The sequence below is a fragment of the Carcharodon carcharias genome, chromosome 13 (assembly GCF_017639515.1).
Source record: "Carcharodon carcharias isolate sCarCar2 chromosome 13, sCarCar2.pri, whole genome shotgun sequence".
In the NCBI taxonomy this organism is placed as follows: domain Eukaryota; kingdom Metazoa; phylum Chordata; class Chondrichthyes; order Lamniformes; family Lamnidae; genus Carcharodon; species Carcharodon carcharias.
Genome location: NC_054479.1, coordinates 132,874,902 through 132,902,325, shown reverse-complemented (window position 1 = coordinate 132,902,325; position 27,424 = coordinate 132,874,902). Strand labels below are relative to the sequence as shown.

Here is a 27,424-nt window from a genome sequence, read left to right as displayed (position 1 = left end):
CGAGTAGGATAAGTAGGGTTACGGCTGAAAAGTTTCACTTGACTCTTTTTTTCACTCCCTCGCCATCAACCCTGCTATTTGAACAGCCCCCACTAAGTCAATCTCTGTAGTATTAGAATCTTCGATTCGATCACCAGAAAGAATTCTATTCTCCAAAGAAAGCTCAACTTCTGTAACCTTTTGGGGCTTGACAGAGTCGATGCTGAGAGGGTATTTACTCTTATTGGGGGGAAAACCGAGCACTGGTGGATACAGTTTAAAAATAAGGGTCTTCCATTTAAGATGGAAATGAGAGGGAATTTCTTCTGAGATCATCTTTGGAATTCTCTTCCATAGAGGGCAGTGGCAGCATAATCAAGGCTGAGTTGCACAGATTTTTGATTGGCGAGTTAAGGGTTTTGCGGACAGGCAAGAAAGTGGAGTTAAGGCCACAATCAGATCAGCCATGATCTTATGGAATGGCCTCCTCATTATATAACAAAAAAGCAATTGGAGGGGTTGGGAGAAGTGGCAGGTTCAGTTTTCCTTATGGATGGTGGACAAAGAGTTGACTGTCCAAATGGTCAGTTACGCTGCTGAGGGGGGAAAGCTTTCTTTCCGCAAGTTAAATTTCTAGTGCTTGCTGCTCAATCGGAATATCCTTGCCACAATAAGGGACTCTGCAACATGGAGCTCAATGGAATCTAACCAATAACTTGTACAGCAACAATAGCATATATTTATGCTTCAAATCCATCCCTCCACTAATGCATATTTGTTATTCATTTGCTTTATTACAGCAACACTTTTGTGCATTTATCCATTACACATCTAGATCTCTTTACTGATCATGTGTTCATTCCATTTATTATAACTTGCTCTTTTGGTTCCTTGCTCCCATGGCAATTCCTGAAATCTTTCTGGTACTTATTGCCCCAGTTACATAAAATATCTTCTGTTAACTGCTAACGTTGGTATTTTACTAACAGTTATAACCAGTGTAATTTACCTTCCCACTCAATAATGAGCAGCCGTACGACAAGGAACATGATGTGTTAAACTGCACACTGAGCATAAAAGAAAAGTTGGAAAGAGAATTGAAAGGGTACAGGATTGCATGAACTAAAATGCTAATGAAATGAGATGGTGAAACCCAACCGTGAGAATCTTTGCAGCAGAGGAAGGGGAGAAAACCAGAGAAAAGATAAAGAAAGAAAGGTAGGGCAGGGAAAGATGAACATTTTTTTTAAGAGTCAAAGTCAAATGTTTAGAATCTTAAACGCAGGCAAAAATCATGCTGGAAAAAGCACAACAGCTCCACCAGTGCCTGTGAAGGTTAAACAATTAACATGTCACTAACATGTTTTTACCCAGGTACAAACATCTTCCTGAAACGGAAAGCTTAACCCTTCTGTTTGCTTGGTGACAGCCCCACTGTATTACCAGCATTTCTGATCCAATTCTACCTCTTAATGGAGGCTGATTTGCTTCTTTCCCCTCTGGCTTAGTGAATATACTTCTGAAAGGTAAATTGGGACAAAACTATTTCAACTAATCCTCGAGTCAGTAGTCAGACAGCTTTACTTCGAGACAATTGCCAAAAGAACAAAAGGAAGAGTTTAGGAGCAATTATCGTACATAGAACTTCGCCAAGACAAACAGAAGCAGAATATAAAACAAAAACAGAATTACCTGGAAAAACTCAGCAGGTCTGGCAGCATCGGCGGAGAAGAAAAGAGTTGATGTTTCGAGTCCTCGTGACCCTTCGACAGAAAGGGTCACGAGGACTCGAAACGTCAACTCTTTTCTTCTCCGCCGATGCTGCCAGACCTGCTGAGTTTTTCCAGGTAATTCTGTTTTTGTTTTGGATTTCCAGCATCCGCAGTTTTTTGTTTTTATAGAAGCAGAATATATATAGTTTCCCAGCAGAGGTGTTAAATACAGCGGGGCTGCACTAGCAGCAACAGCCCCACCATACTGATCTTAACAGTTACCCCTTGCAGTTCTGCAGCTGCCAGGGAAACAACCAATGCCCCCCCCCGTCCACCCCCAAACACACTGAATGCACTCCAGCCCCTTGTCCACACTGAGTATCCTGGCCTACACAGAACCTGCACAGGAAAACTTGCAATGCTGCAGGAGAATTCCAAGCCCCCCTGACATTGCACAACAGCAACCGTGGTTGCGCCAAGAAGACATGCTCAACAACGCATTGCTCCCTCTCCCCATCCTCTCCTATTACTGAACCAAGAAACAAATCGAGTACAGCGCTCCCCCTCTCAGCAGCTCAACTGGCCATTTGGACAGTCAACGCTCATTTCCCCACCATCCCCAAGGAAAACTGGCCCTGCCACTTCTCCCAGCCCCTCCAATTGCTTTTTGTGTTATAATGAGGAGGCCATTCATCCTTTCGAGCCTCTGATTGTGGCCTTAACTCCACTTTCTTGTCTGTCCCCAAAACCCTTAACTCCCTCGCCAATCAAAAATCTGTCCGAATCGGCCTTGATTATGCTGCCACTGCCCTCTATCGAACAGAATTTCAAAGATGACCTCAGAAGAAATTCCTCCTCATTTCCATCTTAAATGGAAGACCTTTATTTTAAAACTGTGTCCACTAGTTCTCGATTCCCTCACAAGAGTAAATATCCTCTCAGCATCAACTCTGTCAAGTTCCCTCAATCTTATACATTTCAAAAAGACCACCTTAATCTTTTAAACTCCAATGGGTATAGGCCCAACTTTCTCAACCTTACCTCACAAGTCAACCCCTTCATCGTAGAAATTGGCCTTGTGAAACTTCTCTGAACTGCTTCCAATGCAAATATATCCCTCCTTAATTAAGGAGATCAAAAGGGTACACAGTACTCCAGCTATGTTCTCACCTATGCCCTGAACAGCTGTAGCAAGGCTTCCCTACTTCTGTACGCCATTTCCTTTACAATAAGGACCAACATCACCTTTGCCTTCCTAATCACTTGCATACCAACTTTGTGATTCATGCACAAGGACACCCAGAGCCCTCTGTACTGCAACATTCTGCAGTCTCTCTATTCTGCTTTCCTTTTCTAATTTTCCTACCAAAGTGGACAACCTCATTTTCTCACATGATACACCATCTGCTATTTTATAGCCCACTCAATTAATCTATCTATATCCTTCTACAGACTCCATGCTCCTCAACTTGCTTTTCTACCTATCATTGAATCATCAGCAAATGTGACTACAATGCACTCTGTCCCTTCACCCAAGTCATTAATATAGATCATTATTGTTTAGGCCCAGCACCTGTCCCTGCAGCATTTCATTAGTTACAGTTTGCCAACCTGAAAACGACCATTCATTCTGATTCTGTTTCCTGTCTGTTAGCCAATGCTCTATCCATGCTAATATATCATTGTAACACCAAACAACAATAAGCTCTTATATTGTAACCTTTTGCATGGAACCCAATTAAATGCCTTTTGGAAATCTAAATAAGTTACATCGGGCCCGCCTTTATCCATCCTGCTTGTTACATCCTCAAAGGAACTCTAATTTGTCAAACACTAGTTCCCTTCCACAATTTTTCTTTCTTTAAACCATGCTGATTCTACCCAAATTGCCCTATCATCAGCTCCTTAATGGATCCTAGCATCTTCCCAGATGTTAGGCTAACTGGTCTTTATAGCTTTCTGCCTCCCTCCTTTCTTGAATAGTGGTATTAACATTTGCAGGTTTCCAATTCGCTGGGACCTTTCCACAATCTAGGGAATTTTTGAAGATTACAACCAATGGGTGCATTACTTCTGCAACAACTTCCTTTAAGACCCTAGGATGCAGGCCAGGGGACTTGTCAGCCTTTGGTCCCATTAACTAGACAAAAAGTACTACGAAAACTAATGTGACTTTTAAATTTCTCCCCCTCTTTTGCCTCTTGATTTACTATTCTTAGGATGCTTTGTGTGTCCTCTACCATGAAAAGAGATACAAAGTGCTTGTTCCAAGTGTCTGCCATTTTCCCATTTCTAATTCCATAGTATCACCCTTTAAGGGATGAATGCTTACTTTAGCTACTCTCTTACTTTAGATATACTTGCAGCAGTTTTTACCAACTTTTTAAAAAAAATTCTTGCTAGTTTTCCCTCGCACTCCAATTTTTCTTCTTCTTAAACAAAAAAGTCATCCTTTGCTGGTTTCCAGAATTTTCCAATCTTCTGGCTTACCAATAAGCATTATACATCCTTTCTTTCAATTTGATATCATTCCTCAACTTCCTTAGTTAGCCACAGGTGGTGCATCCTTGTCGAAAAAGACAGTCATTCTTTCACAATGGAACATAGCTTTTGATGAGTGTCATGAAATATATCCTTAAATGTCTGCCACGGCTGTTTAATCTATTTTCCAATTCCACTCTATCTGCCTCCGTCTTCATACCCTCATAGTTGCCTCTATTTATGTTTAAGATACTAGTTTCAGTCCCCAATTTCTCACCCTCAAACCAAATATGAAATTCAACATGTTATGAGCATTCTTACCTAGAGGATCCTTTCCTATGAGGTAATTAATTAATTCTGTCTTTTTACATATTAATAGGCCTAAAATAATCTGTTTCCAATTAGTTCCAGTTTGTTCTAAGAAACTGTCCTGAATATACAACTCATCCTCCAGGCTATTTTTGCCAATTTGATTCATCCAATCTATATAAAGATTAAAAACTCCCACAGTTATTGCACTACCATTCTTACAAAGGCCCATTTTTTCTTAATTTAGAATCTGTCCTAGAGTGTAGCTATTGTAAACCACTCCCATCACTAACTCCCTTCCATTGCTATTTCTTATCTACACCAAACTGAATCTACATTTTGATCCTTGGAACCAAGGTCATTTCTCTCTCACTCTCTATTAGATATTGAAGATTTCATTCTTTATTAACAGGGTCACCCCACCTCTTTTTCCTTTTTTCCTGTCCTTTGAAAGTGTCACATACCCTTGAATAGTCAGGTCCCAGTCATGGTCACTTTGCAACCATGGCTCTGCAATGGTTATCACATCATACCCATGAAGCAAATGCTGCATGTATTCAGATAAAGAGCCTTTAATTGTCTTTTTTTTAAAAAACCATTTTTCCCTATTCTCATCTTATTTGCTGGAGCACCCTTATGTTTGTACATTCTGCCCCTTCTTGTCACACTCTAGTTATCACTGCTGGTATCATTACTCTGTATTGCCTTGTCCTTTGTCTTTAACTTTCCAAAACGTCATGTGAACTGCCCTTCAACTATTTAGTTTAAAGCCTTCTCTGCAGCCCTAGTTTCATGATTTACCAATACGCTGGTCCCATCGTGGTGCAGGTAAAGGCCATCCCAACAGTATAGCCTCCTCTTTCCCTAGTACTGGTCCCAGTTTCCCACAAACCCAAACCCATTTCTCTCACAACAACCTTTGAGCCATGCATTCTAATCTTATTTACCCTATGCCTACTTGCTCCTGGTTCAGGTAGCAATCCAGAGATATTACCTTTGTGGTTTTGCATTTTAATTTTGTCCCTAGCTGCTCAAACTGCCTCGGCAAGACCCGTTTCTTAGCCCTACCTAAGTCTTTGGTACCCCATGTGGAGCACAACAACTACAGATGTGGTTGCCATGGATCACGCTGCTGTCCACCATTCCCGCATGCTATAGCTGCAACACATCACCTGCTCTGCCATCTTTATTGTGTTTTATTTAGCTAATTAGGTTTAAAGTTGAGAAATATCACTCCACTGTTGGTTGTAGCTAGATTAAGTAGTTTAACCAGTTACGCTATAAATTTAATGCAATAGTTATAATTCCCCAGTAGTGCTTTAAACTACTGCCTAGGTTTGGTGACTTTTTCAGATTTTATCCCTCTAATCACCAACCTGCTCACCCAATTAAAGCCTTGAAACTCATCAACTTCCAGAGGCTGAAAAAAATGTTGTAAAAAGCAGCGCTTCCTTCCCCGGCTTTCGACCTGCACCAAATTCCCATGTTAAGTTTCATACATCGTCGCACTTGGGCTTCGTCACACACTGCGATAGCAAAACCTGTCGACTTTTATAGAGAGCTGATGACTCACACCCAAGTTGCAAGTGCTTCTTGTGATGTAATGCTGGGGTGACAGTATTTATTGCCCATCTCAATTACCCAGAAGGCATTAATAAAGTGAGAGAGTGGCCTTCTGTGTAGGGCACACTGTGTAAAGGTGGTAGTTATTTGTCCCTGAAGGACATTATTACACTAATTTAGTTTTTGTACCAATTCAGAAACTTCCATGGTCATGTTATTGTGTGCCAGCTCACAAATGGCCGGATTTATTGAACTCAACACACCTTGCTATGACGGCAATCAAACTCTCAACCACTGGATTTCTAATCCAATTCAATAACTATTAGGCTATCATATCCTCAAATTCTTCTTAACCTTAATACTAAACTTGGCCTTGCCTCGCACATAAGATGCCAAAACAGACTGACGAGTGGCCTTTAAAGGCTAAGTGGGTAAATATTTTTTTTTTAGAGTAATTGAAAAAGGTATTGGGAAGGGATTAAAGTGAAGTTTCCTTCAGCAATCCAACAACGGTACGATGTGTTTAATCATCTCCTCTGCGTTACTGGATGTGCAGTGTCCTTATTAATTTATGGCCCATTGCATAAGCAGTTGTGAGACTACCCCTCCCTCTTACAGGCATGTGGATTACTCAAAAGAAAAGCGTATGACCTGGTTATGATCTCACTGTTTCAGGATAGATGAGCAGTGTTTCAAGATTCTGTGGCAATTTCTGGGAAAAGGGGAGAGGTACCGTGACAACCAAAACTCCTCACCACTCATTTAAGAACTTAACAGCATTGTTCTTTCTTGCTTACGTAACCGACTTACACTGGAGCTAGATTAAAACGTTGCTTGGATACAAGCTGATCTTTGAACCATCATGTCAACACCTACACACAAAGAGAGTAGGTGTTTCACTGTACCATAATTAAAATGGCTGAAGCAAGGGAAAGACATGCTTTTTAAAACAAGGCTTTCAAACCAAACAGGTTTCAAAATTTAAAAAAAATCTCTCATAACGTTTCATTTCTGCACGCTTGCTCCTCAGCATGAAATATGGCTAATTTACAAAAGGATATTATACAAAGATGTCCTTTGTTAAGGGTTGGAAGTCTAATATTCATCTTCCCATCTCTCATTTCTGGAATCTGCATGTTATTACTGGTTCTAACAATGCTGGATGACTGAAACTTTCCAAGCCATCAACGAATTTAACAATGAAGGAAGATTCCACTGTGGCCTTACAATTCTTCTGCAGAAAGGACTCGTGTAAAAACAGCATTTAATGAGAAAAAGAGAGACACAGACATTACATAATAACATGGAATAATACAATGATGAAGGCTCCTCACCCAGGTCAAAACTCAAGACAATAGACCTGTAGTTCACAACACTCCAATTAAAGCTCCTCAGCTTTATGAAGCTCCTCAGTGTTATAAATCTTGTGCCACACATGAAGATTTTAAGAGCTAATTCACCCCAAGGTGTCAGTGGTGCACACAACAATTCTAATCAAAGGCCACAGCAAAATCCCACTTACACAAGGCTGAGGAGAGCAAGAATACAAATGGCCAAGTGGTTATGTCTCCTCGTGCAGACAGCCACAAACTTCGCCTTGATGAAATACAATGGACAGATTGCTGCAGTCTTTGTTGTTAAATGGGTTTGCCCTCTGTTTAATACAAACATACCAACTAAACTGGAGGTCAGGGGCACAAGTGCTTTACTTTTACATTCTACAACCAAGCCACAGTTTCGTTTCACATGCAGTCCAAATCCAAACAGCCCAGCAAAGCCCTCAGCTCTATTAAGTCATTGTAAGTCATGTTGATCCCATCGGAGGTTGCAATCGGACACAACATCCGGTCTCAGAGGCCCTGGGGCAAAGTATTTGTACAGATTTAAACGTCAGGCAAAGAAAAAGTGCTCAATGGCGAGGCTCAAACATGAAGAGTGACCACCAGAGTACTAGGGGGCCGCTGAGACCTATATAATAGTAGCCTGAACAAGATAGTACCTTCAGCAGAAGTGAGAAAAGGGGGAGGAAAAAAAAGCAGGAAAAAGGGGAGAAGAATTGCCCTTGCTTCATATCCCTTTCTCAAAGCAGGCAGGAGGATGGTAGCCTGCTCTTGGTCCTCAAGGAAGGCGTACAGTCACAACGGGACTTTCCCCTAACAGCACTGTGGGTGTGCCTGCACCACACGGACTGCAGTGGTTCAAGAAGGCAGCTCACCACCACCTTTGTGGGCAATTAGGGATGGACAATAAATGCTGACCTCACGAGCAAAGCCCACATCCCCTAAGTGAATTTTTTAAAAAAAAACCTGTACAACTCTCCAAGGTGTCATCAATTCTGACCACTTGCACATGCCTGATTTGCATGGCTCCACTCGTGACAGCTGGGCCTGCAGCTGCCTCACTAAATCTCTCCAACCCGCTCTCCTCCTTTAAGCTGCTCCTTAAAACATACCTCTTGACCTAATATTTCATGTAGCCTGACGCTGAATTTTAGATCGTTTAAGCGGAGTGCCTTGCGGCATTTTACTCTGTTAAAAGGCACTACGTAAATACAAGTTGCTGTCGGTGTGAGTGAGCTGAAGGGATAAACCTTGGTTAAATTTCTGTCTAGGCTATTCATTTGCTGGGTGATGTATGTGGTTAGTTAGATATTTATTAAGTTTACTGCTGATGGGTATCAGGTGTTTAAAAAAAAAAGTTGAAAAAGAGACATCAGAGTTTAAGCAATCCTGTCGAGCGTCATCATTTCGGGCCTGATTTTAACTCTAAGTGAAGTGGTTTTGAGTGAGGTTAAAATTAGGCCCCATCAGCGTGATAAAAGTGAATGTCAAGCATCGACAAGGGGTGAACTTGGAGATAGAGGGTGCAGAGACCACCACAAGGCAACAAGCAGTGCATTCAAGGGATTATCACAAAACAACAGCACATAAGTTAGCTCTGACACCATTTGCTATTTGAATTCAACGTTTTTATTCTAACAGATCATCTGCTGTGCCAGGTTTCCATCCAGGCTAATTTTACCATATGTAACATTTAGCTGCATTTCAGAGATTAAAGGGTCATGTGAAGTGAAGGGGTGCACCAGAGCAAGGCCTGTTGTATGGTTGCATATTCTTTATTTAGGAGGAGATCTCCTAAATTAACAACAGGATGGGGTAGGGCAAAGACCAGAATAAATGGAACTTAACCAAAAAAATTTTGTTCCTCCTTCTGAAGCTTCTATTTTCTTAATATAGGCTTGAAACCAGCTGCCCTGCAGGAGCATTGCTGGATGCCTGTAATCACTTTGAGAGTTGCAATGGGGTACCCAGGACTCTCAGGTGTCTAATGTTCCTTTCTGCTCGGTGGAATTCCTGTTGCTAACATCCTATAGTTGCAAGGCTGAATTACGCAAGGTTATACAGACCAGACATTAAGGCAGAGAAAGTGCATCAGTGAGATGAGTATAGGAACATGGTTTAAACAAATGAGCTGAGCACCTAAGAGATAGAGGAGCAAAACAAACAAACGTGGAAACAAAACCCAACGGCAAAAATTCTCAAGTTTTCCATGAGTTTGAGGGGCAGCCGCAGAAAAGACAAGGAGCTGAATGGCCTATTCTTTGCTCTGGAGTTTAGATTATTTTTCAAGCCATTGCTGATACATCAACAAAAAGCATAAATCAGTGTGCAGGCAGCTCAGGAGCAGAACAAACAACCCACAGGAAAAAGATGAACCAGCCTTTATGTAATGCTATCCACGTGCTCAGGACATACCCAAAATTTCCTCACATTCAATGAATTACCAAATCAAGTGCAGTCGCTGGTGGTCTGTAGGCAGACATGCAGCAGCGATTTAGCACACAGCACAGCACCATAAACAATAAGGGGTCAATGACCAACTGAAGTGTTTTGGTGGTCTTGGCTTAAGGACATTGGCAGAACTCACCACTCTTCAAAACAGAAGTGCCAACTGAACAGGCAGGTGGGGCCTTGGTTCAAGGGGTCATCTAAAAGATGGCACTTCATGTTAATAGTATGCTAATTATATTGTTTGTATTGTCAAGATACACAGCACTTAATTAAGTACTTTGGTCACATATTGGCCCCCAAGTCAAGTGGGATGCCTAAGGTGGCAGCTGCGGCGATGAGTGTCGACGTGGTCACTGACTGAAGTAACCAAGCAGCAGAGAAAATCTCACATGCAGAGCTATTCCACATATGTGTACAGGGCGCTGACCCTTCCACCAGGGTCTCGTCCAAGGCCATGAGTGCTGTGAATTTCTTTGTTGTTGACATTTGAGCGCATCGCCTCCAAGGCTTCACACCTCAGTCACTACATCAAGCACCACACCATCTCGGCCAGGGAGATCCAGAGCGCTGTCTGCCTCATGCTGCCAAAGGGACGGGCCACAAACACGCCATCTCTGAAGGCACCAAAGCCATCGCCAACACACCAACTCCGTTTAGGTCGATTATTCTGAAGATTATATAACTAGGGGACAGTGCCCGGGTGTCAATCGAGAGGGAACACGCGGTGTCCACCAGTAGGCTTGAGGCCTTCAGCAACCGGAGGGGCTGGAGTGCACCTTCAGCTCCAGGAAAACCATTTTAATTTAATTAGCTAAGTTTCCTTTCAAAGTTTTCATTTGTTACAGTGTCCCTTTCAGGGGCTGCCACCCCTGTTAATTGGTTGATTTTTATTTGGTTCAAAACAAACATATAAAAAATAGGAGACAGTAGGACTCTGGGCGTTGCAAGAAGAGGTACGAGGCTGAACAAAGTCACTGAACTCCCTTAGTAAAGAAAAGCTCTGTGCCTTGGTTTTGACTTCACCAACCAGCTTGGATTCTATTAACACTACAGGCACGGCAGCAGTTTCTCAGTACAGCACTACACATCAGATCAGCCTAGATCATGCAAACCTTGGAGTGAGGTGTGAATCCACAATGATTGTATTCACAGCCATGCTAACCCAGAGACTGAAGCAAATGCTGCCAGCAGGATACACTCAAAAGGAAAAACTGATAGTGAGGCGAAAGCATACAAAGAGAACCGAGGATGACAAGAATAGAAATCGATGGCCTGAATTTAGACATGTTTGTTTTCGTATAAATGCATTTTTAAAACTACAGCTAAAATAATTCCCCATTAACCCCATAAACATTTTTGAAGCTCCTGACAGATACATGTGTTTCGTTTATAAATCATACAAAAAAAATGTTCAGGAAACTTAATAAGAAGCACAAACATCTAGCAAAACCTATCTTGTAAACAGCCAAACACACACATACTTACCACTTAACTCTTCTATTCCACTGCATAACAGTTAGATTAGGCCATCACTACAGTAAACCTAAAAAGCTTTCAAGACCGTCAGGTTAAAAGCACAGGCTTGAAAAGCGGTAGGAACACAAATGGACAAATGATTACAGTTCACCTGGTCGGCTCCAAAGTTTAAAAAAAAATCCCATGTACCCCTCAGTCAATTATTTCATCAAAAGAGTTTCCACATTCTAACTATCGCCCAATCACACCTTGCAGCAGCCACTGCCATTTTTAGACTTACTGGAAACAATTTTGTTTTTTGTCTCTTCCCACCAAAATATTCTAAATCAAATTCTCAAAAGTGTAGGACGTCATGATGGAGAGACGGCTGAGACAGGCTGGACACTTATCTCGTCTCCCAAATATGAGTGGGCACCAGACGGAAGTCAAACACGAGGCCGGCCAAAGATGACCAGGCAAAATAAAATTTAAGGTGCGCTGGGCTGGAGCGAAAGAGATTGTGAGAGACCGGGTCAATCTTGCTGCCTATCGTCCTACATGGGACCAAGAGAATAACTAAGTCAAAAGTGATCCCTCACTAACGCATTGCAGAAACAATGGAATGCTGCCAAGAAGCTATTCAGAACAAAAGTCAATTTTTTAAAACTCTTTAAATCTCTTCCACAAACACTTACAAACCCATTAATGTTTCACCTGAAGAACATCGCACTCGAAATCAAATTGCTGCAGCAATTTTTCACTGAGTACCAGTTATTCCTGATTGATGGCCCATCATCAGATGTGAACAACACAGATCTGAAGTCTATTTAAAAGCAAATGGCACTTAACTTAAAACTGTGAAGTGCGGAGGCCATGGAGAATAAGGAAGCGAGATGAGATAAAGCAAAACCACTGTGCCTCACAGCAGAGCCCCCTATCGCGCCCTGAAGATAATAGAAATTTTGAATATTTAGTGGGCTGACCCACACATGAATTAGAATGTCTGCAGTTTAATAAGACAATGGGGGAAAATCGATGAGGTGGTCCAATCTGAAGTTTGAATTCAACAGCAGCAAGATCAGATTGTGAATGGGAAACTGATAGACAATCCTAAGAACAAGTGAAGAAAATCACTGATTACATAATGAACTTCTGACTTGCGGCAATTCAGAAACATTCCAATCCCACGAGATAAAAAAAAATTGTACAAACTTGCACTCGAGACTTGAGAGCAGACGATCGAGGGGACCACACAGAGGTGTGCCCAGGGTAAAGGGTCATGGACAAATCTGAACGTCAAAACACTACTTCAAGATAAATCATGACAGTAAGACCACAGGGCTGAGGGAAGGGAGAAGCACTGTTAAAATTAACAGAAGTCAAATTTAGATTGGCATCTATAGCTCATGTAATGCGCCACAGAACTTTGCATTCAGGTGCAATTGGTCCGATTAGATTTTTGGGTAACAAGTTAATCTATTTGGGATTCAGCATCAATCCAGGCAGGCCGTGCATTCCTTACAAATCACTATGTGCCTTCTTGCCCAAATATCTTGTTAAGTGACAGCAAGATCCAAGGATCACAAAGAGAATGCTTTGTAAAGAGTGATCAACACCTGGAATGAACAGCTAGATAGGTGGCAAAAAAAATCCAGGAATCACTTGTTGCAACCATCATTGGGGAAAGGGAAAGAGGGAAGAATAACCACCGTCCTTTCAAATGGCTGGGGCATGAGGAGTTGAATAAGATTCCTCTAATCTAATCATCTTGATTTTGAGTCATTTCATTTTCAGGTCAGTCAGGATCACTTTGTACAGCAGAGAGGATTCTGAAGTCAGCCATACCTTGAAAAACAATCACTGATCACCTTCTAACACAGGAAACCTGCACGAGATGGTTGCTGTATTGCATGTTAAGATATATTGCTACACGCATCTTGCAAAAGACAGGGGCTGCTCACTGGATGTACCAACTGAATTGATGAGAGAGCAGAGCAGAGCCACATGTTTGCATTGGTGACTGCCCGATTGATGCATCTGGGTCTTAATGGCAACAAGTGCTTCCCAAAAAGATCAAAAAAGTGGAAACTAAAGGAGGATTTTTAAAATCAAAAAAGGACTTCCATTTACATAACACCTTTCATGACCTTTCATGGACATCTCAAAGCACTTTACAGCCAATGAAATATAGTCATTGTTGTAATGTGAGAAGCACAGCAGCCAATTTGTGCATAGCAAGCTCCCACAACAGCAGTGTGATAATCAACAGATAATGTTTTTTTTCTGAGGCTAATTGAGGGATAAATATTGACGAGGACATGGGGGTTTGGGGGGGCTGCGAGAGAAAGAGGAGGGTTGTTACTCCTCTGTTCTTCAAAATGTCAAGGGATCTTTTCCATCCACCTAAGTATTTGGATGTGCACTTGTGATGCCATGGCATTCAAGGCTATGGGCCTAGTGCAGAAACAATTCAAATCAATGCAACAAGATTCTTGGTCTTGTGGTAGCTCAAAACATCCAGGATTAGGAAAAATTAAACACTTCTCCCATGTGTTCCTGTAAGGACTCTCAGAGTGATTGTAAGATGATCATGTGCTGACTTTACAGATGAATTAGATATTAGCAAGAACTTCTTCAAATCAAAGAGCGATACTTCCAGAATAATCCATCAGGTCAATAGAGCAAAAGTATGTGGAATATTCCAAGTGGAGGTAGATGTCATGGTAGGAATGGTTAGAGTTGTAATGCTTTTCTGACCCAGACTTTGTTGATCTGTGGGGCCCAGACCTTGAGTGGACCAGGGCAGGGACAGCTAAAGATGGCATAATTTGAACAATACCAGACAAAAATTCAGATTCAGCACCTTGCTCCGAGATACTGCAGAGATTTTGCCACAAATGACAAGGTGGGGGTGTTGAAACATGACGTTTATTTGGTTCAGCAGCATCTCTTGCTCATCACCATTTTCAGCAGTCGGAATAGGCCAAATGGGAAGAGTCAACAATCATTTGGCAGCTGCCACCTTGGAAATATGAAGGTGGCAGTCCTGGTTAGGAGGACGCCAACTGCTCAATCCTTCTATATTCACGGATTCACCGACTGCTCAATCCTTCTATATTCACAGATTCACCGACTGCTCAATCCTTCTATATTCACGCATGAGAAAGGAGTTTTCCTTTAAATCCAAAAATATCTAACGCTGTTGTTGAGCCCATCTGGGTTAACTTTAATCGGACATTTAAGTTAAAATTGATTGAAGCATTAACACACAGCTGAGATCTGCATTCAAAGATTGCAATGGAAAACAATGACAGGTCTAAAATAAACACTATGGTGAGGGTCCAACACACATAATATAGGACACAGATGCTGAAGAACACAGCAAGAAAACTGGATATATGAAGCAGCAGCGGTTAGGTGATGACAGGTACAGTCTTTAAAAGGTTCAAGAAAATTAATTAGGATAAGGATCTTTGAAGTTCCTGGGAAAGACCGGTATAGCGATAAATGATCGATGTGGAAGGAGCTAGAAAGCTCTCAAAACCTGCAAGAGGAACCTGCAGTGTACAAACACTGGCAGAACCAAAAAGCTGAATTATAACCTTTGCTTAGCCACTAACCAAGTAAAATTACTATTTGTATTCAACTTAAGAAAAATATGGCCTTCAAGACATTTCCTCTATTTAACATGCCCATCTGGCCTCAGCAAATGTATAAATAACTAAATATAATAAAGATCTTGTTTCGTTTCCAGGTTTAATTAGAATTCCCAATGCATGCCAGCTTCACCATACACAAGCCAGGCACTAATTACACGTGTCCATAGCAACCCTTAGCAACAAACATGGAAAACCTTACATAAAATGGTCATTAAAATGTTGGCTCCACACACTGTACATAGTGTGCTAGATTATAAAAAGCAACAAGCTTTTAAAAACAAAAATCCATCACACACAACAAGCGAGGCCGACATTCGCAAATCCTTGCACCAAGTTAAAACTGCTTGCTACTGCTTTCCATAAAACTCCTTTGATGAGCTGGTTTGAGTGGTGGGACAGGTCTTCCGGGAGTTTCCTCCATGTGCTTTCATCGCCACCCCCTCCCCAAAAGGCTCTGCTCCAAATCTTTGCTCAACAGGTAAGTTATGCCATGGACAGGGATTTTTCCCACTTGAGGATGGATTAACAAGGATATATCATCTGGATTGTTTTCCTCCTCCTGCACTCACAGCAAATTTTCCAAGGTTTGCAGAGAATCTGGGAACCGGTCATCCATCTGTCATAGTGGAAGTAGGATCTCAATTGAGAAGCAGCAGAGGAACAAGACACAAACTTAAAACTACCAGGTCCAATTCTTCGATGGCAAATTAATTAATTGATTTTAGTCGATTAAATTGGCTGATCTCAATCCCACATTGACTTTCATGAGTTGAGAATTTAACAATTCGAAGAGTAATTTGGGAAAAGGAACTACAGTGTCACTAACTGGAATTGGATTTTTAAGATAAAACTATCCTGCCCACATCAAATAAAAGTACCAGAGCGTGTTTTTTTTAAGAAAAAGAGTGTAGCCGCAAACTGAACCAATATCTCCAAGCTACTAACACTGCACATTAAAGCAGGGCGCATATTCTTTTAGTTTGTTCCCAAGATCGTCTGCTGCTCCTCTCGAAACCTAAGCAGGATGGATGCTGGCTGGCTAGACACCCAAGTTTCACAGCCACAATCTCAGAAGCACTGCAAATCAGGCACCATGTGAAGGGGAGAACCCATATTGTCTCAAAATCCACCTTCTCCCCCTCCACCCACCAAAAACCACAAGGCAGCTGAAGTTCATTGTAACAAAACCCTTAATATTCACATTATTGGATTTTGCAGCACAAACGCAAGCAAAGTATTGCCAGTTTTTTTAACGAAGTACAAAGTAAGTTGTGATAAAGATACCGCCTAAAAAACCCACATAATGAGCAAGTTTAGTCTCATTAAGCAAATAAAGGAGTGCTTGCATGGCCAGAGTTTATGATCTCCGTTTCTGAAGAATAAAATGAATCTTTACTCTTAACAATCAACTTAATATAAACATGCAATTTGAATTTTATAGTTATTAAATTATCCCTTTTGGAAGACAGTTTTAAATTAGATTTGACTTTAATTGTTCGTTATGAATGAAACTGCTTAAACATGTGGCTTTTCATAGCATGATTTTATCCATGTGGGGAGCGAATTAGGAATTGTTGGACGAAGGGGAGCTTTAGGTCTCAAAGATGGGTCTGTTTTGACGTTATTTGAAAACCTCACCCTAAACCAGGACTTGAAGCTTCGACTAACCAGCATCCTGCCCTGTGCCACTTAGAGGCAGGCCTTAACCCCAAGGTGACCTCCTCTCATGTTTGTAGTACAAAGATCTGTCACATTTAGGGTTAATGTGGGACTGGGTACAGTACCACCCATACAGCGATGTAAGAGAGTACATGACCCACACCCAGGGTCACTGTGGTGTTAGACAGAGGCGGGTACACCAGCATTCATCGAGACAGCTCTTAGCTTGTATCCTTTACTGTATATTTGTAAATAGTTGGAAGAGTCAATAAAGCCTTACAGTTAGCCTACGTATGATTACAGAAGACTTCATCAAACCTACTGAGTTCTAAGCAACACCCTACAGCAACGTTTAGGGCCCAACAACAGCAAAAGGCTAACAGCAATGCACAAAAGTGAAGTAAATGCAACTATTATATGGCAGGTCGTGACCTTCACTTAGGACCTGGGAGCTGCCTACTACATTGATAACTTACATTTATAGATCAACTAAACAGGGTAAAACATCCCAGGGCACCTGACAGGAGCACGACTCTGGAATTCCAGAGCTTAACGAGATTAATGCAACAAATTTAAGTGGCTGGCAGTATTTGGTGCCAGTCTCAAAACTGGAATGGTTTGAGATGAAATCAGAACAGTCATTTCAGTGAACAAGACATGGGTGACAGTGCACGGCTGGAAAATGCCCTCTGCTGGCAAGAAAGCAGGTTACAACAACTCAGCCAGAGTGCAGTGACTTCACCAGTTCTCACTCAGTACTCAGCAGATCTCTCATCAATACTTCACTACAACCGCCCTCCCCACAGCAGCTGGCCAGAATCCAGGAAGAAACTTATGAAGTGAGATGGTTAGAAGTGCAGACTGTGATAGGATCATCCAACATAACCCATGCTGTTGGTGCACGATCGACTGAGTTGACCTCAAGAGGCTCCCTTTGCCTCTAGCAGCTGTTAATAGTCAAAGGCACTGGATTTACACAAGTTCAGTCCTCTGGAATGAACCTCTACAGGAGCGCTACCAAACACTGATTCACACAAGGAGATATTTAGGACAGGAGACAAAGGACTTGGTCAAAGAGTTAGGTTCTAAGAAGCATCATGCTCAAAAGGAGACTGCAGACACTGCAGTTTTTAACAGAGAGGAAAAAAAGCCCTTTCGTGGTGTGCCCTGCTCTGCTTGCAAAAGCAAACATACTACCGCAATGAATACTCAGTGGTTTGCAATGGTTACACTTATCTTGTAAAAAGCAGAGCTCTAACCCAGGTATGCAAGTTCACTGCACCTCAGTCTTGTTCCTCCAATGCTTGGCACATGTCAGTGTGTAAATACTTGAGCATTAACATGCCTTTTACTCATCACTAGCATTCTTTGGCCAATTCATGGACAGAAGTACTTCCCTGAACACAGAATATCTAATTCTTCGCAGTTCGCATTTAATGAAGAGGAAGCCACAAGCTTTGTGCTCAATGTGGATAGCCGAGTATTCTTGATCAAACTATGCCAACCTTGTCAGATGCCAGGTGTCTTGCTGTCGGAAAATAAACTTTCTGGGCCATAACTGTCTCAATCAAAGTCCATCGAGCATTCTCCCAGTCTTCCTTACAATCTCAGCCCTTCTCCACATGAATACACAGCATATCCCATCCTCAATCATTCTAGTTGCATGTTTCAATGTACAAAGTTTCCTTTGGCTCTTCATTCAAACATGATTTGAAGTTGCACAAGTGAAGATGTCAAGCTTTCGTCCAGAATATATCATAAATAAGCCTTTTCTTTAACTACAAAATGGAACTGGCCTAACTTAACGGAAAATTCTGAAAATAGAGGTTGGTTCACAGCTGAAAGATAAGTTAGCATGTTACAGAAGTAAACTGATGAAAGGTTAATGATTCCCATAGAGACCGATGTGATAGATTTTGATAAACAAAAGACCAGCTGTGTAGTTCCAGCATCATTTCTTATTTCAGTTTTCCTGCTTTTCTTTCAGTCTTGATTGGTCCTATTTAAGTGACAATTTGAAAAAAAAACTATCCTCATTTAAAAACAAACCTATGGCCGAACTTTTTTCCCCCAAAACTGCCTTTCAGTTTTCTTAGCACATACACACCACTCACAGAATATCCAAACGAAATATCTTCTGCTGATTGCCACTTTCCTCCCCCCAAATATTGCACTCCAACAAAGAGCACCCGATTTAATTCACAACATGTTGACAATGAACTCCAATACATCCAACCCTGGTGAAGCTTTTGCTTTTATGGATAAACATCACGACCCACTTAGAGAAACCTCGTTAATGCTTTGTCCAAGGCAAGGCTTGCCTGACACATTTAACAATTCTTTGATGAACCATGGATCAATGAAAGGCAATGACCATTGTGCATGCTGATTTTCAAAAGACATTTGATAAAATGTCACATAGGAGGCTTGCTGATGATGTTAATGTGCGCAGTGTCACAAGGAACGTGGCACCATGAATAGAAAGTATCCTGAAGAATAGAAAACAACAGGGTTTAAGTCAAACTGAAGGGACATGAATAGTGGTGTCTTCTGAAGGTTAGAGATAGGATCAGTGATTTTTTAAAAAAAATATCTGGACATGGATACAGAAACACCATCAATATTTTCAGATGACAAAAACAGTATTATAAAAAGGACTTTGCTGAAAAAGAGACACATGATGACTAAGCTTTTCACCTTGCACTCATCAGAACAGATCACAAGATTAGCAACAGTTAAAAGGGAACAGCAATTTATGTTGCATGAGAAAAGAATTCTGATTGGCTGGCAAGTGGAATCTGATTGGTAGAGGCATTGCCACGGAGAGTGCATTAGGGAAGTGGAATCTGATTGGTAGAGGCATTGCCACGGAGAGTGCATTAGGGAAGTGGAATCTGATTGGTAGAGGCATTGCCATGGAGAGTACATTGGGGAACAGTTAACTACCAAGCTTTTGCTCAAATTCAAACCAGGCAGGTCAACTCTGATTGGTCAAAGTATTACCATGGGGAATGAATCAGGGAATGGCTGTCCCCCAAGCTTTAGTTGAAAAAAAGGCACATTGCAGACAGAAGGAGCATGCCCCCACAAAGCACAGGGCTGTGTGTGTGAATATATATAAGGCTTCTCGCATATATAAGTGAGCCATTCTGCGAGCCCAACAGATAATCTTAAATTTGTTTTCAATGTAATTCAAAAATGTCTTAATTGTGTTTAATTGTATGCAGGTGGTGGACATTCACTGGGCTTCACTTGAACCTCTTATAAATAAGACAGACAAACATTGTGTTTGCTCAGTTAGGAAGCATATGCTTTTAATGTGTAGCTCTGTAAATAAATATAAAAGTGTGTAAAGATTAGCTCCAGTTCTATCCTTCACCAACTGGCTTCCTGGAACACAACACAGATACAATTAAGGAAAATATATACTGAATGTTTAGACTTGAAATGAAGTAGATGACACGTGAACTTACTCAAATACATTAATCTTTAGAAGTTGGAGAACAAGCAGTGTTCAAACAAAAAAAAAAATCACATGGCTACATGGCATTCCAGGTTTGACATACACAAAGCCATGGCAAAGCTATTATAAATCAAGAGGGTTCAATTACAGTTGCCTGCTGCATCCAATTCTGGGTATTTTAGGAGGATTGCCAAAGTATTGCAGACAGTATAATAGGAATTTACCAAGATTTTATTAGGAATGAGAAGCTTTAGTTCTGAGGATAAACTAGAAATAGGGCCCATTTCATTGGAAATATTAGGAGGTGATCTGTTAGAGGGGAGCAAAATTCAGGACAGTTTAAATAAGGTCGAGGAAGAAAAAATATTTTAATGACAAGTGAATAAGAACAAGAGGGTGAGTGGTGGGGAGTGTTTTCTCCAAGGGCAAATATATACCAAACCTCATTACAAGGTTTAAAGTCAATTCTGCTTCCACTTAGATCCTTCAACTCTGATCAGATGTAAATTAAATCACAATTGTTGAATTTACTGAATCAATGATAATGGACCACAATCTTAATAAGCAACTGGACAGTTTTAAACAATGAAATCAACAACATTAAAATTAATATGCACAGCTTTCCTGAAGGTGGGGGTGGTTAATATGATGTTTTGCACAACATGGGGCTGGATTTTTGTTCGAGGGTCCCGATCCCACAGTTTGGAGGAAATGTTGGTCAGGAACCCATGCAATTTGAGGTGGCAGCCAATTACGTGACTACCTCTGGACGCCCCATCCCGTTAAGGAGCCTGGAGGGCCAATAGGAAGCCATCCAACACAGGCAGATCAACAGCTTCACCATCAGAGGTGGGAGCTGCCGCTGTAGGTAAGAAAAAGAGGGTGCCTCAACCTGGTGAGTCTTAAAGTCTCATCATTACTTCAGAGTTTTTAACCTTGGGAACCGCTAGGTGAGAAAAGACCACTGTTCATTTCGTTTGCCTTCTGCTATACCGGTCATACGTGATGCAATGATAATGGAACTGCTGACTGTTCCCATTTGTCTTACAACAGACTCAAACACAAGGCAAGGAAAATCCCAGTGGCTGAGAACCCTAGGTCCAAAGTTACCTGCCCTTCCCATGAACGTCATGTATTTAGCCATAGTCCATGAGGGTGTTATTATGTCGTTGCAGATGAGGTGCGCCAGGTGGTCCTAATGCACAAGAGAAACTTGGTTGCACTATCGTAACGGTTTTGCAATTTGTATTTATTGCGAGAAGATGCAATTCAGAAGTAATGATCCACCAAGACCTTTAGAGATTTTAAAGAAATAAATTAAAATGTCTGACAAAATAAAAGATTTCAAGCACATGCATATGACTAGTTACATACTTCTATAGCAAGTCCTAAAATTCCTAACTGACCTGACTCTCAGTTACACATCCCCTTCAAGGCAACAGTCCAAAATAGATTTTAGATTCAAAACAAACCAAGCAACTTAACATAGTACCCACTTGACAGTGGAATTCCAAATGGTTTTTCTCCAGCTTCAGTTGCTTTACATAGCAGACTTATGCACAAATGGCTGGAGGCTTCTTGAAGACTGTTTCACAGACGCCTGTTAGATCTTACATGGCCTTCTCCACATAGCCTTTCATTCTCCTTCATATGTGTTTCTCTCTTTTTAACACATAAATTCTATTGTTCCATATGCCTTTGAAACTGTATCTTCCTCATACTATATAAACTTCCATGTTGCCAATATTATCAGTAACCTTTGGGAAAAAAATAAAACACCCCTTAGCCTTGTTTATCTGGCTAGTTGTAAACAGACTAACATCCCTTTGAAATCCAAAAATCCCCTCATTTATCTAAAAATGCAAATTCCCTTCATCCTTACAATGCTAAGCCAGAATCCATGTTTACTCATTAGCATGGCAAGAACATTCCTACGCCTAATTTTTGATGATTTCAAGCTTGCAATCTACTTGACTCTAAATGTAATTAAATCACACAGACAGACCAAACTATAATCACACCCATAAACCTACTTCACAATAAACCAGAAAAATATTATAAAAATTATTACACTTTCATCACAAGGGACCACAGGCTTCTCTCTCTGTTGAAGGAGAGAAGTGATTATCTAGCTTGGAGTGCACCACTCGATCAAATGTGGGACAAAGTAACGAGGCAGAACTCCATGGGCTACCATAGCCTATAGGGGGATTGAATCTGTGCCGTTGGCATCATTCTGCATCGCACTCGAGGCATTTAGCCAACTGAGCTAACCAATCACATATAAGGTCTTATTACTCACAGGCTATGACCCAAAATGTTATTTTCTGAATTCTTTATCTCTTGTAGTAAAACTTGGAACTACATTAGTTTTTTTTGGTCTTATTAACTGGGATCTACACCCCAAATCTCTCTGCTTATCCACAGCAGCAACCTAAATTCCAATCACTGCTCTTTTTTAAAAACCATTAAGTTCAAGAAACTCGACACCATCAAGGACAAAATCAGCCTGCTTGATCTGCATTCTGTCCACCACCTTAAACATTCACTGCCTCCACCACTGGTGCATTCATCTACAAGATGCAGTGCAGCAACTCACCAAAGCTCCTTCAAAAGCAGATTCCAAATCCATGACCTCTACCACCTGGAAGTACAAGGGCAGCAGAAACACCACCACCTGTAAGTTCCCCTCCAAGCCACATGCCATCCTGACTTGGAACTATATTGCTGTTCCTTCACTGTCACTGGGTCAAATTCCTGGTCAATGTCACTGGCTCTCTACTTACTTGAAACCTGCTATATCTTTAATTTTCTCCAATTCCGAGGAAAGGGCGCCGACCCGAAATGCTAACTCAGTTTCTCTCCACAGTTACTGGCAGACCTGCTCAGTATTGCCAGCATTTTCTGTTCTTACTAGTGGCGTTAGGCTGACTGGCCCATCATTTCCTGGTTTATCTTTCCATATTTTTTTTTTTAAATAGTGGTGGAAACCTTTCAGTACTCCTGCACAACTCCTATATCCAATGAGGATTGAAGGCTTGCAACCAATATCCCTGCTATTTCTACCTTTGCATTGTTTAGCAACCAAGGAGACACGCCATCTGGATCAGGCGACTTACCAACTTTCAGTGATGCTAATCTTTTAAGTCGGTCTTCTCTATCTATTACTATTCCATCCATTACTTCTGCTCCTCACAGTGTAACCTTCACATCATCTGCTTCCTTTGTGAAGACAGAAGCAATGTACTTACTCAATACTTTTGCCATGACCTCTGCCTCTACATGGAAGATTTCCCTCTGGCTTCTTAGAGATCTAATTTTTCTCCCCTTGCAAACTGCTTATACTGTATATATTTATAATATGCTTAAGGGTTCAGCTTAATGTTGCCTGTAGCCTTTCTTTACCTCCCATATTAACTTTTCAATTCCCTGCTGTACTTTCCATAACCTTCTGAGTTATGACAGAGATTTTGTGCCTGTCATAAGCCTCCCTTCTCCGTTTAAAATTTTGTTTCTTCAGTTAGCCAGAATGCATCAGCTTTGGATGCCATACCTTTCATTGTCAAAAAGACATGCTTAGTTTGCATCTGAACTCTCTTCCCCGAATGCCTTCCATTGCACTGTTACTGCTTTACCTGTGCTAGGGCCCTTCTTAAAAATCACTGAAGCCAGCTCGCCCCTATCAGCATTTCACCTTGAACATTTTCTTTCCACATTTACTGTCAACTGAATCCCGTCATGGTCGCTGTTAGCTAGGCGACCGCCGAATGTAACACATTCCGCGCGCCCTGTTTCTTTTCCCAGGTGAGGCCAACATATTAAGCTGCGGCCTGACTTCAAGTTTCTGAATGTCATGTATTTAAGAGTTCAGATAAAAAAACTACAGTCTGAAGATTCAATTTTCCTTTTTTAACCACCATAATACCAGTCCGCTCACTCAACCACTTCAGGATACAGCTCCACTCCAATATCATTCCATTCAGTAATAACTAGCTTTCTCTTTAGGTCTCATGTTCCATGGAGTACTTGAGTGGTTTTCTACCTTTTCCTACATGTGGGGGCGGATCTCCTGCAATTATCAGTCAGTCATCGCACGGTTTGTCAAACCTCCACAACAGTCTCAGCTACTGGAAGAAAAACAGCGCCACCGTGCAGAAATTCAAACGCCACTGTTTGCAACTTCCCATGTCCAAATTCAAATTTATACATCGTACCCATCTGTACGGAAGCACACACAAGTCTCAAGTTGTAGGAAGAAGTCTGGGTTTGCACTCTTAAGCGGTAACTTGCTTATTCCCTAATTCTGAGCCATGGCAAGAATTGCACCCACCTCAATAACACTTGTGAAGGTTCTCCAGCTTGCATCCTGTGAAGTCGCACTGGGACCTAAAAAAGGAAAGGAAATATATTTGTACAAAGGAAAAGAAAGGGCTGCTTTGTCCAAGAACGAGCAACTAGGCTCGAAGGGGGAATGTCCCGGCACTGTCAAGGGCATCGAGACACTCGAGAATGTGAACCCGCGAAAACACACAACTTTCAGGAGCTTCATTTCACGTTGCAATTCAAAAAGATTACTCCGTGCTGGGGGGGGGTGGGAATTGTGTTTAAAAATTTGATTTTTCCGATTTGCAGCTCAGTATTCCTTCGCAATCTGGAGAGGACGGAACTACAATAAAGCTGAACATGATCCCGAACCCTCGGGGAGCAGGACATTAAGGAGATTCTTGTAATTTGATGATTTGCTACATATACACCAATAAACATATCCTGCAACAAAGTGCACTGTTTTCCTTTAGACACCTGACACTACATTTTAGAAGATGCGTGTTAGAAGTTAAATTCTCACTTGATAACTGTTCCTGGGCCCCAAGTCAGCAAACTCTCACCTCTTGTAAATTGAAGTGAGCCCTTGGGCATAATATCATGCCTGATAGTACATTAATGGTAAATAGGTCCACTTAGTGTCCCTATATTGCAATGTAGAATATCCCCGATGTGCACACTTGAGAAAGCCATTGAAATCAGTTGACCATGATCAATTTCTCTAACTAAATTGCCGAACAGGCTTGTTCGGAGATGGCCCTTCCCAGAAGTGAGCAGAAACATTGAACTGCTGGAAGTCAAAAAAAGAGAGCAACTGAACCAGTGCATGACCGATCTTCCCTCTTTACATCTTACACCTATGTAACTACGTCTTGTCTTGAACTAAACCCAAATTAACTGCTGCATGAGAAATCTCTCTTTTATACCCTTGAAACGTTAAAAAAACAAGCAGTCTTTGAGAATCCGTGTGTGAGACAAGTACCTGACCCAAACAATGGACAGCAAACTCTTCAACACACAACAGTATGCTGATGGCTACCTGTGGTGTTTGACAAATGCTACCTTTATGATAACATTAGGATTGAATTTGAAACTGTCCATCCAAGTGCCAGGTCTCTGGAGGAGACTTCTGCAGGACACGGCTCCTTCCAAGATAGAATGATTACTCCTCTTTCCACCACTTTGCAGTACAGCACCCAGAAGCCGCTATGATCTGTCCACCTTTCCTTCGCTGGCCAAACCTGATTTACAAAGAATTTGGCCTCAGCCACAAGAACAAGGCTGGCAAGAGATAAATGCTCACATTTACTTTCTTGCCATCATTCAGATTTGGTGGGGGGGGGGGGGGGGGGGGGGGGGGGTGGTTGGGCGGTGGAGGGGTACTGGGGCAGAGGATACTTAAGTATTAACAACTGTAAAGTGGTTGAAATTTTTATAACATGCAAAGAAAAGGCTGAAGCCAAGAAAATTTAGCATTTTCACTAAGTTCATTTTCAAAAACAAAAGTTCTGGAAAATGCAATTTTTTTTAAAATAAAAGAATTCCAAAGCAATGAAACGCAAATAATTCTATTTCGGTATTTTAATAACAGATCATATTGGAAAGAATAACACGGACTCATATCTCATGTACAGAATTTAACAAGCTCTACTGCTCCATCTACTGCACATTGACAGAATCTCTTTCCAGAAACATCGGTAAGGTGACAATGCTGTGTGAAAGCAGAGGGCTGGGTTTACGAGGACACCTACTGGATCAGAGGAGTTGCACTGATTCGCAAATAGCCCAGTTTCAATACACGTAAGATGCCACAAAGCCACTTCATTAGTATAAGGACAATGTGACTGAGGCAGCCCTACCCCACATTAACACTAAAGCTATAGCTGGAATGCAAAAAGATGCTCCATTTGTGAAATTATTCTTTTGCCATTTAATAACCAGTGCCCCTGGTTCAACATAAACATACAAATAGGTGACAATTGCAGAATACAAGATTGCTTTAATGCACTGAGCTTGATTCTAAATGCAAAGTTAAAATACTTGAAGTGCAGTGCAATGAAAAAAGTGCAGATCTATGGGAGGATATTAGTATCTCCCACTGGGGCTGGGGTTTATACCATCTGCTCTGCGTGTGGCAGAGTCTGCAGATCACATAATGGTTTCAGGAGATAGCTAATAAATCCACTGAACCGAAGAGGAACCAAGTCCTCCTTAATCCCAAGAGACTGCCAAAGGTGTAGCTGTGCAAGACCGGTTGAGCTTAATTGCCTGTTGCTGTGTTGTACACTCCATGTAATTCAAATCCATGTTTTTTAAACTGTGCGCACACTAGCTCACACTTGACACCAGCAGCCTGATCAGCGAGAGGGATGCAAAAAAAAAGGTGCAGCAGACCTCAAGCTGGAATCAGTTCACAAAATGTGCCCTTCAGCCCTTTTAACTTCACCCTTCGAGAACAATGGTTCCAGTCGACAGGAGCTCAAAGGCACCAATCCCAATCAGCAAATCCACTTGTTAATACAGGCAGAACCCACTAAATAAACATGGGACCAAGACTGCAATTAATTGCCAGGACCAGAACTTAGACAACGCTTTGCATTCCACAAACGCACTCCCTGCCCGTAGTTACCATAGAATAAAATTGTAAAACAATAAATGAAAGGCTCATGCAAGTGAAGTTCTGCAGAAAATAAAATGACAATATAAATGAAGGCTTGAACCTCTCTTTGCTTAAGCAGTACACGAAACAATCCTGGGATCAATGTTCAAGCCTCCATGTTTACACTAAGTACTCAGTCTTTACTAGGCTGACTAAACATGAGCCCACACCTGCCTCCAAGGTCACCTTGGCACACAGCTCAAAACAGCTACAGCAACGACAAAAAATTTTCCTTATTCTGGAGCGAACATTACACTGTCTTTGAACTAAGAGTCAGTATCTGGCATAGAATGGTGCCACCTGGTCTGCTGACCCATGTCACTGAGTTCTAGAGCTTGGCTGCATTCTTTCTCAGCAGGGGGACTGAGAGA

At 41.5% G+C, this 27,424-nt stretch overlaps 1 protein-coding gene across 1 annotated transcript in view; it reads right to left on the bottom strand.

Moving 5' to 3' along the window:
• The window catches only part of LOC121285838, a 503,016-nt gene that overhangs the window by 430,393 nt on the left and 45,199 nt on the right, over positions 1–27,424 (bottom strand). Inside the window, exons 3-4 of the transcript XR_005944807.1 lie at positions 24,402–24,457; positions 21,677–21,828 (exon numbers count right to left, since the gene is read on the bottom strand). The gene's annotated coding sequence lies outside the window, so the exon portion shown is untranslated. Of the gene's footprint in view, positions 21,829–24,401; positions 24,458–27,424 lie in introns of the transcript that reaches the window.